Source organism: Cupressus sempervirens, chromosome 8, assembly GCF_028749045.1.
Source record: "Cupressus sempervirens isolate cs-2001-9-10 chromosome 8, ASM2874904v1, whole genome shotgun sequence".
NCBI lineage: Eukaryota > Viridiplantae > Streptophyta > Pinopsida > Cupressales > Cupressaceae > Cupressus > Cupressus sempervirens.
Genome location: NC_143125.1, coordinates 603,391,197 through 603,409,580, shown reverse-complemented (window position 1 = coordinate 603,409,580; position 18,384 = coordinate 603,391,197). Strand labels below are relative to the sequence as shown.

At 37.0% G+C, this 18,384-nt stretch overlaps 1 protein-coding gene across 1 annotated transcript in view; it reads left to right on the top strand.

Moving 5' to 3' along the window:
* The window catches only part of LOC149543875 (plasma membrane, autoregulation-binding site, misato segment II, myosin-like, tubulin/FtsZ protein), a 161,982-nt gene that overhangs the window by 67,060 nt on the left and 76,538 nt on the right, over positions 1–18,384 (top strand). The window lies entirely within an intron of this gene.

Sequence of the window (18,384 nt, the reverse complement as noted above, 5' to 3'; positions counted from 1 at the left end):
CATTGTTATAGGTATGTTCCAAATGCAGATCCCAATCTCTTACAAATATAAGTGTAGGAGACGTCTTTATGATTTATCATTATTAGTTAATATATATTAACAATATAAATCACAATATAACATATGTAATATATATATAATATATATGTATAATATTATATAATATAATATATATTTATAATATTATATATATGTAGTATAATTATAATATATATATATATATATATATATATATATATATATATATATCAACATTGTATCTTACGATTAAATCAATCTGATTGTAGCTATAATCTTAACACTCCCTCTTAGCTATGGATGATTTGTTATGGAATACAATATGCTCTCACGCATATGGAGATATATCATCTCAATGTGATATTCCTGGAATGACATATTTATGGATATCAACATAAATCCATCAACACACACATATATATTAACATATATTACATATGGAATTTGTTTCAATTCACTACGAGGCTAAATTTCTCAATGCTCCCTCTTTAGCAAAGAGAGAATTAAAGCAATTATAATAGAAGATTTGAACACCACCTTAAGTGTGGTCTATGATAGATTTAAGTTATGGTGTTTGGCAAGATTTGGCCCGAAGAACCATAACATGTTGAGAAGAACCATGATGAGTTGATTATCAAGGTGTCTAACAAAATTTGGCCTGAAGAATCATGATAAATTGGTTATCAAGGTGTCAAGCAAAATCCAGCCCGAAGAACCATGATAACATTTTCTCCAACACATTTGGTATTAGGAGATAGATCAATTATTGATAAAGTCGTCACCTTACAATAGTTATCTTCTGGTTGATACATTTGTTATCATGACTTCTAGCACTCTGGGACAACAACTTAATGAAGTCTGTTATGATAATAGGTCTACCATTTATAAGATTGTCACCTTACAATGGTTACCTTTCGTTTCTATACGTCAATGAAAGATCGTCACCTTTCTTTACATATCATATGTGATATAGGAACCACCATGAACCTAGTCAGAGGGTGGTACAAAGGCTTTCACCTTAATTTCTCTGTCAGAGAGGAATGCATTACAAAGAGTTTCTCTTAGAACTTCTCCTCATAGAGAAGATATCATTCACAAAGGATTGCACCTCAAAATTCTCCCTCTGAACAATGATCCTGGGAAGTTAGGTCCTCTAGTTACTCCATTAGAAGCTCTCTTCACCCAAGGATACCTATTGAACTCTCTCTGAATCTGATATCAATCTTTCAACTTTCTAGTGATAAGTCATTATTTCCTCATGATGTACACATTGGTAGGCCCATGAAGTCACACACATGTATTTTTTTAGGCTCCCTTTGAGTATCAATCTTCTGAGCTCCTACATTGCTTTATCTAGCTTGATCATCAGATGACTAATGGCTTCTAGACCACAACTTCTTTAGAGCTATTGTCATAAGATTGAGTTTGCACAATATTTGGTAGCATGTGTAAGGTAACAACCTTCTTTTCCTGCAAGATCATCTTCATATACAAAGGAAAAGATCAAGGATAAATAGTTCATATAGTACATATAGAAATACAAATAAGATAGAGACTATAATGAGTAGATAAATGTAAAAGATAAGAATACTTATCTACACATAAGGATCCATGGCTAGTTGAGAATGTAACATCTCCTTTTAAAGATGGTTCAAGTGAGAATAGAACATTTGTTATTTTTATTCCCCAACAATGTGAAATTTTCACTCATTCTATTTTTAGGTCCTCAAATTGGAATTGTAGAGACCCTTGACTTCAATTTAATTTCTTCAAAGGTTTCGAATGCTCCTTACCAAATTGATTTGTGTATACCATAACACAACCACAAATTGATATAAATGTGTGCTTTATAATATATGATCCATCTATTTTAAAACTAAATTCCTTGCTCAGTGAGGGTTGTGGCTCCAATACAACATCTCTCCATGTTGAAGCATACTCTTCAATGGGTTACCTACATCCATAGACCCTCCTGTAGCACCTTCTGTATACAACTGTATGAATCTCACCAAATAAATAGGTTGACCTGTCTAATTTGATAAGCTACTTGATCCTTTTCTGATAATGTTATGTGGCTAAAATATAATCCACCACTGAATGAAGATGACGCTGCTAGATGGAAATTCAACTATGAGCCATGCAAATGAGGTTTCTATGAACTCCATTATTCATTTTATTTGAACTAATGTGACGTGTCTTTGTGAATTGGCTTCTCCTTGCTGATTGTTCTTAGACTGGGTAGTTCAATTGGATTACTTGTTCTTCCCGAGACTTATCGGATTCTCCGTGAAGACTAAGTATCTAGAAGCATATTCTTCCATGCCTATTCCTAGATTTTGTGTGATATCCATTTCTAATTTTAGTGTGATGGTAGAGTATGTATGTTCTTTGCAAATATACTTGCAAGGCATGACCCTGTCCAGTACTAAAGAATTTGTGTCTTAAATCTTTAATAGATGTCTATAAAATTCTAAGTTCATAATACCCAATTCTCTCTTCTGATATGAATTGTCTTTGAACAAAAGTGTCCAATGATGCCCTATTCCTAGACTTGGCATGGTTGTAGCAATGTCCAAATAACTCTCTTCCTTAGATAGTTTTTGTGATGTCATTTCTAAATAGCAATCATGTATCAATTTAATTGATGAGTATAACTCAATCTATATGCCTAGGTTATCTTAATTTAACAGCAATCGGTCTTGTTATAATTATACTTTTCTTGTGAAAGGGTGGGGAAACTATTCGCTATAAAATAAATCATTAATCAAACTATTGTTAATGGGCCGATTGATTTAATATATCTCGGACCCATTTTTGTTTTGTTTTCGTAGTTGGTGAAGTCGTTAGCTATCTTTGTACACCCTCGGAAAGATTTCCTTGACGGGTATTTAAGCACGACTTGTAGGTAGTCATTAGGTATGCAATTTGGATTATTTTTTGGTACTGCAAATTCCTGTTGGATTTCTAGCCTTGTTCGCTATTTCGGATGTGAAAGATCTTCCCTATTTGGCTCGTGCGGTTTTGGTGGGATTTAACCCTCACCCTTTTACATTGTTGCATGTAACACTTTGCTCGGAATTGGCAAATCAGAGCACTATCTTTTGGCAATTATTAATTGAAGGATTATTTGTGTTCAATCTCTATTTGGTTTTATTTCATGATCTGTAAGTTGTTGGCTTTCCGTTTGTACTCCATTAGCTATTCGCAACACACAACACACCTTCCGTGCCCCTGCATAACCTAGCCGTATGGCCTGCCTTTCCTTGTTCACCATACGGACTGCATTTTCTCTAGATAGTACGACCAGAACAATCCAATGTATGACATCTTTTGCCACCCCCTTTTTACCGTACGACCTATGTCTTCTCCCCGATACCACCTCCCTACATCCGTACAACCATCCCTTGCATATCGTACGACCATTCATAGAAATTGTACGACCAACTTCATAGTACCGTATGACTAACATTGCAATGTATGGCCCAGTCTGTCTACAGAGATCTTTGCCCCTTGCCACATTGTACACTGTAGAACCGTACGACCTCCATCCTCTTTGGTAACTGTACAAGATTCCCTCCTGCTACCTAGCATTCCGTACAGCTTCTAAACTAACTCCATTGGGTATTTTTTCAGCACATAATTGAAGAGAATCATTTTCGGAGGAGATGTTGGTAAGGGATCATTACAGTAGTATCAGAGCCAAGTTCCTGCCAGCTTGTGGATAGTGAATGAGAGTGTATAGCCAAAAGAGAAGAAGAACCCATTCCGTTGATAGAATGGCTATAGAACCGGAACCCATAGCTGTCGATCTCGTGGCACTACTGAGAGAACTTGCGAGGAATCAGACACAAAATCAATGATACTCAGCGTCTCATGGAAGAAACTCTTAAGAAGTTGGCAAACAATAAAATATTCGGTGAACAAAATGGTCACAACGCGGACTCGGTGTCGGGTAAAGAAAACCCTTATCTAACATGCTCTCGACCTTCCATGCCGTCTTTTACCCAACGGATGGAGGCACCACATGTGGGGAAGCAACCGACCTTTGAAGAAATGCAAGAACAACTGAGAGAAGACTGGAAGAATGTGAATTTGGAGGAAGATATATCTTACAAAGATTGTGCAGATTTGAGAATGAGATATTTGGGAGGCGGAAACTGAGGATATTTTAATGATGATCTTAGAAGGAAGTTGAGTAATGTAAATTTGTCTCCATTTGATGGATCCGGATCCATATCTGCACAAGTTTGGGTAATGAAGGCTGATACTTACTTCCAGCTTAATCCTATGCCAGAAGAAGAAGCAATTAAATTTGTAGCATTACACTTGGAGGGAGTTGCGCATGAATGGTGGCATCACGACACCATCACACTGGGGCATGATCAAATAAATACCTATGCGGAATTCATTGAGAGATTGATAGATTGATTTGACGGTAAAGATTCGGAAATCAATTTCAAAGATTTGGCACAACTGAGGCAAATTGGATTGGTTGACCAATACATTGCAGAATTTAAGAAACTCTCTGTTTTGGTCATAGACATTTCTGAAAGAAGACGGATAGTGCTTTTTATGGATAGACTGATAGAACCATCGAAGGGTTGGGTAAAAGGGTTCAATCTTGCCACCCTGTTGGAGGCCATTAAAAAGGCAAGGAGTATGGCATCATCATCCGCATCATCCTCATGAAGTTACTCACATTCCAAATTGCCGATGTTTCCGAGGGACAAAGATAACAAACCTCCATTGAAAAAGCCGTCGTTGGATGAAGCTACTAGACAGGAGCTCTGAAGGAAGAAACTATGTTTCAATTGCAAGGGACTATGGGAACCTGGGCACAGATGCCTCGGAAAGGAAAAATCCACTACATTGAGGTCGTGTCGGATGATGAGGATGAATAGGAAGATATACCCTCCGAAGACAACCAACCCCATGAGGACACCAAAATGGTTAGTTTAAATCGTACAGAAAGAATTGCAACATAGTTACGGCGCGGAGGAACTATCACCCTAGCCGGTAGCTCGAGTTGCACGGTGTTTCGTGTACAGGAAACCCTCCAAGGACAAAGGGTTATGGTGATGCTCGATAGCAGGGCCACTCTAAACTTCATCAACTCATCTTTGGTGAAGCAAAGAGGTCTACCTGTAGAGACACATGCAGGATTCCAGGTCAAGGTTGCCGGAGGGTCTCTTCTACCTTGCACACACTTTGTTCCTCAGCTAAGTATCACAATGGCGAATCACACGGTGACTGATGATTTTTTCATAGTGGACCTTGATGATATGGAGGTTATTCTAGGCATACAGTGGATGGAGATACTTGATGAATACACTCAAAGCTTCAAGCGGATGGACTTCACTTTTGTTGTTGATGGAAAGAAGGTTGTTCTCCGTGAAATGGCAAATGAGGGTTCGAAGAAAGTTTTTGCACATCGGATGGAGGCAATTTTTCGGCGTGATGACGTTGCTTGGGCTACACACTGTTTTGTCTTGGCAAAACTTGTAAAAGGGCGATGAACACCTCTGTAGGATGATGATCTCCAAAATATCTTGAGTGATCATGATAAAGTTTTTATAGACATTCCTCCTAGCATACTGCCTCATCAAGGGTTTGAACATACTATCGAGTTGGAAGCAGGAGCCAAGCTGGTGACAACCACACCCTACCGCCATCCCAAGAAATTCAAAGATGAGATCGAAAAAACGATTTAGGAACTGTTGGAGAAAGGATGGATCCGTCCCAGTTTAGTGGTATTGGCCAAAAAGGACGGGACAATGCGCATGTGTGTGGACTACTGTGCGTTGAACAAAAAAATGATAAAAAATAGATATCCCATTCCAAGGATAGATGAGTTGTTGGATGAATTACATGGTGCAGTCTATTTTTCAAAAATAGATCTATGTTCTAGATACCATCAGATCCGCATGAGGGAAGAAGACGTGGAAAAGATAGATTTTCGTTGTCACTATGGGCATTATGAGTTCCTAGTCATGCCATTTGGATTAACTAATGCACCTACTACATTTCAATATGCATGAATCGTATCTTCAAGAAACAATTGCGTAAGTACTTACTGGTATTTTTTGATGATATTCTTATTTATAGTTGGACATGGGAAGAGCACCTGAAGCATCTGGATGAAGTCCTAAGGATCAGGAAGGATCAGACCTTGTTCGCCAAGCAATCCAAGTGTGAATTTGGTATGATAGAAATATTGTACTTGGGGCATGTTGTCAATAAATATGGAGTTCAAGTTCGTTAGGAGAAGATCCAAGCTATCCTTGATTAGCCTCCCCCAAAATTACTCACGGAGTTGCGAGGATTTTCAGACTGTGCAGTTATTACCAGAGGTTTGTAAAAGGATTCTCTTAGCTTGGCGCTCTATTAACAGATCTGACAAGAAAGGGCTCCTTCCAGTGGAATGAAAAGGCGCAACTCACTTTTGATAAGCTGAAAGAAGTAATGAGCACTTGTCCTGTGCTTGCATTACTTGATTTTACTCAACCATTCATTTGGGAGTGCGATGCATCCGGAGAAGGCATTGGTGTGGTATTGATTCAAGATAGACACCCCAACAGGCGTGGGTCAAATGGATGCACCTAGTGGAACATTGTTACAATACCACTTACCACATGTCCATTGAGATGGCACCGTTCAAAGCCCTATATAGGTACGAACCCCTTTCCTTCATCAACACAGTTCTAGGTGACAGTCGCGCACCAATAGCGAGGAACTAGCTCTAGGAGGGACAGGACATCCTGAGATGCTTGAAGGAAAACTTACAACAGACACAGAATCAACAGAAGATGTACGCCGACAGACATCAAATCGAGAGAAGTTTTGAAGTGCGAGCTTTGGTCTATCTCAGACTTCAATCATATCGACAATCCTCATTGAAGGAAAAGGGAAAAGAAAATTGAAGCTACGATTTCATCGTCCTTATCGGGTAGTTTGCCGCATCGGTGAAGTTGCCTATGAGTTGGAACTTCTAGAGAGGAGTGGTATTCATAATGTTTTTCATGTCTCCAATTAAGAAAGTTGTGGGATAGAATGTCATAGTAGTTGCAGACCTTCCGTTGCTCAATGGAGAAGGAAAACTCGTATTGAAACCAACCGAGATTATCGAAGTATGTGAGAAGACCTTGCAGACCTGTACAGTGAAGGAATATTTGGTACGTTGGAAACACTTGCTGTTAGACGACGTGACAGGGGAGGGCGAGCACATTCTACAACATTCGGTGTTGCATTTGCTTGAGGACAAGCAAAATTTGGGACGGGAGGACTGTAATGTTCTCGTTATAAAATAAATTATTAATCAAACTATTGTTAATGGGCCGATTGATTTGCTATATCTCGGACCCATTTTTGTTTTGTTTCCATAGTGGGTGAAGCCGTCGGCTATCTTTGTACACCCTCGAAATTTTTTCCCCGATGGGTATTTAAGCACGGCTTGTAGGTAGTCATTAGGTATGCAATTTGGATTATTTCTTTGTAATGTGAATTCCTATTAGAGTTCTGGCTTTGTTCGCCATTTTGGAAGTAAAAGATCTTCCCTATTTGGCTCATGTGGTTTCAGTGGGATTCAACCCTCACCCTTTTCCGTTGTTGCATGTAACACTTCACTCGGTTCTGGCAAATCAGAGCACCATCTTTTGGCAATTATTAATTGAAGGATTATTTGTGTTCAATCTTTGTTTGGTTTTATTTCATGATCTGTAAGTTGCTGGCTTTCCGTTCGTACTTCATTAGCTATTCACAACACACAAGACACCTTTCGTGCCCTTGCATAACCCAGCTGTACAGCCTGCCTTTCCTCATTTACCATACAGACTGCATTTTCTCTAGACAGTACGACTAGAACAGTCCACCGTACGACATCTTCTACCACTCCCTTTTTACCGTATGACCTTTGTCTTCTCCCCGACACCACCTCCCTACACCATTCGTACGACCATCCCTTCCATACCGTACGACCATTCATAGATACCATACAACCAACTTCATAGTACCGTATGGCCAACATTGTAGTGTACGACCCACCCTGTCTACAAACATCTTTGCCCCTTGCCACACCATGCACCATAGAATCGTATGACCTCCATCCTTTTTGGTAACCCTACAACATTCCCTCCTGCTACCCAGCCTTCTGTACGGCTTCTGAACTAACCCCATTGGGTGATTTATTTCAGCACGTAACTGCAGAAAATCGTTTTTAGAGGAGACATTGGTAAGGGATCAATACATGTTCTTCAAACTGTACTTGTATGTAATGATTTATAATTCCTTCTATCTTTCACCCCTATAATTTCAAGGAAATACCGTACTTATACTTAACCTAAATAAAATGGTCTGTATTTGGAATGAGTTGTAAAGGAACTCAATTTGAATGATCATAGAATCATTCTTATGTTTGATTTTAGTGAGCAGCAATCTTAGTATGCTTCCATTATGATTATCAGGTCTGTAGATGATGGGAATATTTCGCCTTGAGTTGCTTTGGTAGAACTTTACGGAGTATGTGAATCTAGAAATATAACAATCTGAAATCTATTTCATTCATCTTTTTCTACCCATGATGTGTATTATGTCTCAATGTGGAATTTAGTGTAGCTAATATTTAATATGAAGACCTCGATGACATAATCTCTTTCTAATTCAAATGCTTAAGATGTTGATTATATTGAGGAATCATCTTCTTGCAAAAACATAATTATATAAACTTTCAAGTACTGATAGTAGTCACATGCAATTTGGTGTCAGTGGAATTCGTAATACTCCCATGTGGTAAATGAAGTGTTGATATAGACGTTCACTATTGACTATTTCAAGCCTCCTCCATAATATTATCTTTCGATGTCAAGTAGAAGAAATAATTATGTTTTCCATTCACTGCAGCAATCCTCTTCAACTCCATTCAATCATCAATCAAGCAGATAATAAAGACTTATCAGATATCTTCGTCAAATCATTAGTTCCATTCTCTATTATGTTCCTTGTTGCTTCTTGCTTTATTTGCTGAATGCAAATGATTAACTTGGCCGTTATTATTCACCTTCTTGTGATCATTGTTTTTCAGATTTCACCTGCCCAATATTTATAATTGAGACATAGTGTGCAATGATGGCTCTGGCCTGTGTGCAAGTTTATTTTCTATGCATTTTAGACTTATTTGATGTTTCCTTTACTTTTACAATCGACTTCATATCTCCGTGATATCCTTCTGATCAGTGGTCTCCATCTCATATGATCTCTCCAAGGTTTGTTTTACCGACCGGGAATCATTTGTTAGTTCTGAATATGTGATCTTATTGCATATATGAGCCATTGTGTACAAGAATTTAATCCCCCACTTTTTTTGACTTCGTCGTTTTAATTGAAATGGACTCTTCATTTGTCTTCCCAATATAACATTATTGTCTCCTCTTTTCCCATTATGTGATATTTCTGTAGCAGTTTGTAGTTTGTGCTAATGCAGATATTTCATACTACTATGCTTCTTATCCATTACCCTTGTAGTTTGTATTAGTTCTTCTCCTGACGTATATATATGAATATGTAAAACACAACTTGCTTTCCTTAACTTTCTATTGCCAATGACGTGCTTCAGCCTGTGCTTGTATCTATAAATGGGTTCTTTATTATATTTCTCTTAAATATTTAGTTCATTACATGCGTAGTCTAGCTCTAATACCATGTTAAGTAACATGGATCGGTTTTTGCAAATGTAATTACACTACCATTGTCATAGGTATTTTCCAAATGCAGATCCCAATCTCTTATAAATATAAGAGTGGGAGACATGTCTCAATGATTTATCATTATTAGTTAATATATTTTAACAATATAAATCACAATATAACTTTTATATATATATATATATATCAACATTGTATCTTACGATTAAATCAATCCGATTGTAGCTATAATCTTAACAAGTACACTACTAAGTAGGCCAACTCAGTGGATGTCCATGTTGTGAACCCACTAGGTTAAGTGGGTTAGTGTCTACTCTTGGGCTTGGTATTATATATATATATATATATCAACATTGTATCTTACGATTAAATCAATCCGACTGTAGCTATAATCTTAACAAGTACACTACTAAGTAGGACAGCTCAGTGGATGTCCATGCTGTGAACCCACTAGGTTAAGTGGGTACTTAGTGTCTAATCTTGGGCTTGGTATGAATATTTCTTCAAGCAGACCTATCATGCTTCTTCCTCCAAACTCTAAGTGTCCGAATGATATTATAGATAGTAAATGTGTTATTATGTGACCCTAACAATTGGAAGTATATATACATGTATATGCTCCCTTGGTTATGGTTGCAAGATCCAAATCCAAGACCTTATTTAAGGAGATATTTTACTTGGTTAAGATGTAACCCTAACACTAACTTGTTGTAATTGTTCTAGGGCAAATCGGGAGGGGGACATTACCTAGAAGGCTACAACCTTCGAAATGTAGGATGATAATGTTGTTGTTGGATCTGCCCTAGATCCCTTGAAGGACTTCAACAATCTGCCCACTCCTCTCAAATCTTTCCTAAACTTCTTGTCTTAAATCTGCACTTTTATCTGCAATAGTTGTCTGGAAATCTGAACGTAATCTTCGCAAAAATTGCCATATGAGTTTTAAACAATTCTTATTTGCTGCTCATGAATGTCTGAAATTTGTACACATGATGTCTTTGCATATTCCTTTTTAAATCTTCTTTTAATCTCCGCTCTTATGTGCCTTAAAATCATAAAGATATTCAATGAATTGGTGAGTGAATAAAGTGCCAAATATCTATAAATACCTCTTACATACACCTTTTCCAAATCAACATATTTTCTCTCCAACACACTTATTTATCAAGAGGCACACCTGTCCGGTCAGCTATTGTAGGATATATTTATTCTTATTTTTAAACTCTAAAACACTTGCAGCCAAGTGCCAGGCTTTAGGGGGGTTGGCCCTATATTAGGAAACTCCCAAAAAGCAATGTAAAATATCTTTAGTTTAGGTTGGGTCTTGAAGGGGTATTCAATATTTGATTTTTATCTTATTTATTATTTTCTTGCCTTTAAATAGGTGGGCCATAGAAGTGGGGTCATTCATAAATGAATTCTTTATGAATCTTTTTAAGTCATAAATGCACCAGCCACGGTTTGACCAATGTGTCAGAATTAGGTGCCATAGTTTTGTCATATATTAAGTGTGACAATTATGCCAACAAAGAGACCATCAAGCTAGAGATTGTTGAGCAAGATATAGCTACACGTATCTATGTTGGTGGATTGGCATTTAATGTGGTCACTCACCTTATTGGCAAAAATTGGCGAGGTCAATTAATAGGCTCCAAAGTGCTTTAAGGGGTCAGTTTATGAGAATGCACATAGTGCCTTATTAGAAAGAAAGGTGAAACATGTTGAGGACTTGTTGAAGTCTATTAAGGATTCATGGGTCGAAACATGGATGTTTGTTGTATTATATGGAGGTAAAGATGCTGCCCATCGAGCAATGTTATTGCAGTATTCCCCAAAGGGGCAATGTTTTTGAAAGTAGTGGATTGGAAGGATATTTGAAGGACAATCCTTTTTTTGTTAAAATTCTTTGCTAGGCCATTGAGGAAGTTGGCCTTGAAAGTGTTGTTCAAGTTGTAACGAACGATATCGTAAATTACAAGGCTTTTGGGTTATAGGTTGAGAAGCCAGCCATTATTCACGCATTTGTCAGAGACCTTATCCTGTCCATTCACTCAACCTAATGCTGCAACAAATGGGAAACAGAGTAGAATGGATCAAACATGTGTATGTTGACGCCGACGAGATCCAAATGTTTATCATTGACCACCATATGTCACAAGGCATATTTAGGCAATTCTTGAGATTTGAGTTGTTGAAGGTAAGTTAAATAATTTCAATTTTCGTTATATTGCTTCTAAATTACTTTATACTATCTAATTTAAAAATCTTGATAGGTTGCTAGTTTATCTTCATCTGAGAGGTTTATAAACACATACTCCATCCACTCATTAAACCACTATAGACCACACTCCATAAAAGTGAAGGACTTGGTTTTTGTGTAGTCAAAGTCGTGGTTCCTCACAAAGAAAATTCCTACAAACATGGGGAGAAAAACAGTGGGATATTTTAGAGCATGTTGAGTTGGATGCTTCAGTTTACCACCTTGGTGCACTTGGAGTTGTTGATGACTATGAGGTTATGAGCTACCTAATGATCATGAGACTGATACTGCTAGTATCATTGACAATGCTAGTGCTAGTACCCTTGCTAGTGGCACTATTTGTGATTATTCTAGTTTACTGCAACATATGGAGGATGATATTTTGAAGACCCATTTTTGGTTTAGTGATGGTTGATTGTTGACTTTCTATGATACCTAGGGTATCTAGGACAGGGGGATGAGGAAACTAGTTCTTTTCTTCCTCAAGCAAGGGATGAGAGTGGGGACAACTACATAGAAAAAGGACATTTTTTAATTATATAGGAAAATTTTAAATGTTTGTATAAAACCATGGGTAAAGCATGCTTATACAAATTATAGAACCTTAAAATATAATGTTTGTGTTAAAGATTTTAAATTGGGAGTTTAGATGAGAGTGGAAGTAAAACACGTTATCAATATTCAAACATTAATTTTATGGGACAAGTAGGGAAAGGGTTTCTTGAAGTTTTCGAGTTTCAAAGACATCCCTGTTTCCAAAACAGGTCAAATTATGCTAGAAATATGTCCCTGGGTAACATTGTTGACTTTTGTTATTATTATATTAAAACTAAAGCATTTTTATGTAGGTGTATTTTGCTATGTTATTTAAACTACAACTTTAATATATATAATGACAGTTGAGTTTTGACTATGAATATGATGTATTTTGCTTCGTTGTTTGACTATTAGCATGGTGGGGTATTTTGAACTTAACTACTGCTGCATATATGCATATAGGGTTAATTCTTGTATATTTTTGTATGAATGAATTTAACCACCCAAATTTGTTTTTCTTCAACTAACAAACCAAATGCTCGAACGCAAATGCAAGCTTGAGCGTGAACTGTGTGATAACCTTGCCTATAACTAAACTCTCTATTTTGAAACGGAAATAGATCATGAAATTTGAATACCCAACCTATTGAAATGCAACTAGATTTGAAAATGTGAACTCCACTACATGCTACTTGAGACATGTTTTCCCAATATTAATGATTTGGTTGAAAATGTTTGAGTGTAAAGTTGAACACTTGACCTTTTCTCCAGCTATAATCATTTTCAGCAATACACAAAGAATAAACTCAGCTATATAACTTTGAATAAACAGCTATATAACTTTTCCCACCATTTATGATTTGGTTGAAAATGTTTGAGTGTGAAGTTGAGCACTTGACCTTTTCTCTGGCTATCATTGTTTTCAGCAATACACAAAGAATAAAATCAGCTATATAGCTTTGCATGTTGTGCAGGAATGTGATCTTATGGGTTCGCTGCCCATTGCGCTCGAATCAATAACTCTCAAAGAGTACATAGTGCCTTTGACCAATGTGGCGATGGGTTGAAACTTGAAAATGGTTAACTAGTGTAGTACCTATAGGGTCTCTTATCCTGCCAAAGAATAATCTTTGCAGATACATAGATGCCATGTCCTTCCAAATAATTAAAGAAAACCATATGACGGCCCACCCCTAAAACCTTCATTTGGCAACGTGATAGAAATCTGACTCCATTGGGACTTTGACCAAAAGATCCAATAGACTCCTTTGTACTCTTTTATCTATATGTGCCATCATTTAGTTTACACGGGGAATTCTCCATTACTGAGCCCCTGAAATGAAAATTACCATTATCAGTATGCTGTTAGCACCCATATAGCATTTATTATCTTTACCCTCCCCTCACTGTTGAACCTAAAAATCCTTTTAGATGGTGATTCATCACCTTTCCATGCTTATATGAATCCCTAGACCACCTCAACCTATCTTTAGAAACATACCAGCACATTGACAAAACACACCAATAAAAAATGTTATCCATGTAGCCAATGTCTAGAGCGCTCTGAAGGCCAAGACCATCTTAAAGTCATGACATCATATCATTAAAGAGACATGCTCCTAACCAAAGGTGAAAGACTGCATGAGTGAGCAGGATAAAAACCACATAAACCAAAAGATTGTCATTTAAACTCTTGCAATCATTAAAAATAAACTAGAGACTTCTCCATGAAGAACAACCTGTTAGCTCAACTCAATAGATAAGGGGGATGATCTTTATTTAATAATGTAGAAAGGTTGGGTAAGTATTCCTATCCTTGCTGTGTAATCAACTTCCTCAAGAAGAAACCTACAGTTGCTAAGAAATCTGCAATACAATTTTGTTCTCTTTAGCAGCAGCTAAACTTAATTGAAGCAGACTTGGATTTTCAAAGGAAACAATTCTAAAAATTCCCTTAGCTTCCAAGTAGGGCGGGATTACGTGCATACTGAATTAATTAATAATTAAATCACATTCCATATCAATTGCATATGACCCTTCAAACTAAGCTTCCTGTAGGTCCAACTAAAGGGCCACCATCTCTGCTTCATTATTTGACTTTGTACCAAAGAATTCAGAGTCCCCCAACACCATGGAGCCAAAAGTATCTCTAGTTGTGAAACTTGCCCTTGTTATACTCAAGTTTTCTTGGAAGGCACATCGAAGTTGTACTTCGCCCGAACCTTAAGAGCAGTCCATCTATCAGTTTGTTTAGTGAGAAATTAATGATGAATGTTGTCTTCTACACTTTCAATATGTCATGTTTATACCTTTTTATTTGAACTTTGAGTTGTTGATTTGTGGATGGTTTTTAATTTGACTACCCACCACTCTTGTGTCAAAACAAGTTTAAATCATGCATTGCTGAGTTAAGTTGGTGTTCAAATTTGAATGGATTTGACTCTAGTCAAAAGCCAGTTGCAGTAGGTGCAGTTCTAGTGTTGGTGAGTTGAGTTATTATGCGAAGTTGAGAAGATAAAAGAAATGGTAGGTTCAAATGCATTTAGAGGTGGGAGAATGATTAAAAGAGGAATAATTCTTAGAGGGTGAGGAGGTCAGACAGTGCGTCAAAGTGTGTAAATAGGAAAGTGCATGACATTTTAGATAGGGGTGCGACTAAGGTGGAAGAAGAAATGTGGATCAGCATAATTTTGAAGATTTTTGAGGGAGTTTTGCAAGATCTGTAAAGGATCATTTTGGAATGGGTTAACCGGTGGAATGTTGGAGTTATGGTGAGTGAAGGAGAGGAGAAATGTGGGAGTTTAATTGTAAGTATAGAACATGCAAGGAATGCATGTTTATGGGGGCTAGTTATTAGTCCAGAAAAGGGGGAATTAAGACCTTGTGAAAGAATATGCATGTAAGGGATTTCTATTAAAAAGGAGGGTGTTTGGGTCTGAAAACAAATAAGTTTGCTATGAGGATGAATAACAAGGAAAATTATATGAAGATTCCCACAAATGCTGTTGAGTAGGAGAAAGAGTGGAAGAGAAGTTGTCTGTGCAGTGTGAGGTAATGTACAAGACATTGGATTGAAAACTTTGCAGGTAAACAACAATGAAAAGCCAAGAACCAAAAGAGATAAATTAGATGACAAAATTTTCACATGCTTGAGTTCATTCATCATATTTTTTTTACATTGAACATGTTCACAATTACATTTTACATGGGGCAGATGTAGTTGTATGCTTGGAAAATAACTTGATCCTACATGCTCTACGAAATTCTGTGATCTTGTATATGTCATTCATGTTGGGTCAATTTCATTGGATTTTTTGAGGGCTTCATGTTTGAAATCATTTTCAATGACCATGTTAGAGATCATGTTCGGTCAGAGTCTGAAGACTTGTAGAGAATGTAACTTTTTGTATGTATGTGGAACTGAGTAGGGTTTGTCTTTGAAATCATAAAGTTTTAAAGAGCAATCCAGTGATCCCCTCAAAATTGATGTTGAGTGAGGTATCATCTAGAAGATGCCATTTTGAAGCAGATAATGTGGTATAGAGGCAATCGTGCAAAGACCATAAAACAATGATATGGACTCCAAACTGTGTTATATTTGGTTTTGTGTATATTTCAAAGAAGGATACCATAATGATGTAAAGTCCCTAATATAAGGTATCTTTTTGGTTGAACTTTCTAGAAGTAGTTTTAGTTGTATTGCCAACACCTAGGAAGATAATTTTGAGTTATTGGTGTGACAACACCTGTATTAAAAAAAATTGTATATTCTAGAGCTGATACTGTGCGGGTCATTTTATTGTGTAACAAGACTACTCTAGAGGGCTCAAATCTGGGTCAAACATAAAAGACATCATATGGTTGATCAAATAACTATCTTGAGGTATTGTGGCCACAATATCAAGTTGAATTCTTAATTATGAGTGGATTGACATGTGCTACAGTGGCAATCATGTCATGTAATAGTTAATAACATCCATTTGATATAATATTGTCAAAGCACAGTCAGTTACATGCATGGATACATGTCATGATGCCACATTAGGGAACAGTTTCCTTTCATCCACCTGAAGTTGTTTTTCTTGGGACACTTAATGTCTGAAGTCTTACAATGGTTTGAAGGAGAATTGTTTCATCTTTCCCAGTTATTATTCTTCTGTCTTGTAATGTTCAAGAACAATCAAGATAAATATTAGGCCCAAACCAGAAGGGGTTTTGGAACTTAGTAAGAGTTGAAGCTGCCAAGTGAGGGTAGCTTTCAAGTGAGTGAGTACAGATTCTAAGAGAGATTGTTAGGAAGTCCAAAAGTCAACAGGTGTAGATTGCATTATAACTTGAGTTCGAGAGTAGTGTGTAGATACATTGTTAAACTGAGACCTTGTCCACTTACAGTATTCTAGAACAATATGATTTAATTTATATATAAATGTCTAGCTGGATTTTAACACCATAGTATGATGATGAGGGTTTTTGGGACAGTTTTCTGGTTAGCACTTTGGAGGGAACCCCTAATTTGATGTATACCTCTACACTTCATTACTCAGTTGAGTGGTAAATATCTCTGTTATTGGTTCTACTTGTTCCTTCGCTCAGCTGTGGAAATGATAAAATGTGACTGTGATAGTTGGTGTCTGCACTAGGGGTTGAGGCATGACCACCCTCAAACATTTATTGCCTGGTGAATGAAGGTTGCATAATCATCTGGTCTGCAATAATTCAATGCTCGGTTGCTGTTTGGTAAGCTTCAGGTATTACCAAAGAATGGTTCACACTTCACACCACTGCCACCTAAGGGTAGGAATTGATGTAGATGGCTGGCACTCCAATGCAAATTTTCTGATGATAATCTGAATTAGCAATATTGCTATCAGTCTTGCCTTCTTAATGATGTTGCCCTAGATTGTATGGCTGGAGGTGTAGAATCCAGGGTTGTAGACCTGGGCCACTCCCTACTGGAAAGTTGACAATCTGCTGGAGAACCTTTTTAAAATGCTCTTGTTGGGCTTTCTTTGGTGGGTGATCGGGTGGCCTGAAGGAATGAGTTAAGGTCTGCCCTATCTCAGATATGCTCTGCCTTTGTAGTTTCCAGCCAATACCTGATGGATACATTGTGACGCTTCAACCTTAGACTGCAATGAATTGATATTTCTGATTAATACAGTTAACAATCTTGGAAGGGATTTCAATCTCAGGTGAGGGTTTGCATCCTACCTCATCTCTGCAAATGAGGGGTTTTGTCCCCACTGCTGGAAAATACCAGTTCTAAACTAGTGGATAAAATAATGATTATTGGTACCTCAAAATGCCCAGCTGTCTGGCTTATATTGTTGGTATCCAGTTTTAAAATTTAAAATTGAAGGTATGTAACTAATTATATATTAATATTTATATTAATTATTTATTAGATAAATATTTATGCATGTGTAGTGTTAAAGAACACCTTTATCAAATGCGTTGCTGGAAGCCGGCTCAATTCGAAAGGGAGATCACACCAGTTCTTTGAAAAACCAATAAATAATTTCACATTCTCCAATTTAAAAGCGTAAAGTTTATGCTTCAGTTTGTGTACTCTGATTGGTTGAGTTTTTGGAGGAAAAATCATTACAGTTAAGCTCAGAAACATTCAATACAATCAGATTTTGCAAACTCTCTAAGCGCATCTGCGTTGCTGAGTACTCTATTTCTTTAGGTGGGTGAGTACTCACATGTTTCTACAGACACAAAAAACTATGGGTAAAAGTGTCTATGCAGGTAAAATGCTGGTTCAAATGTGTTTTTCACATGTGTTTGCTATAAAACCTTGCATTTTCTCTTTCAAGATTTCAATTTTTAGTTTAATACATTTTATAAGTGAATTTTACAAAAAAAAATGTT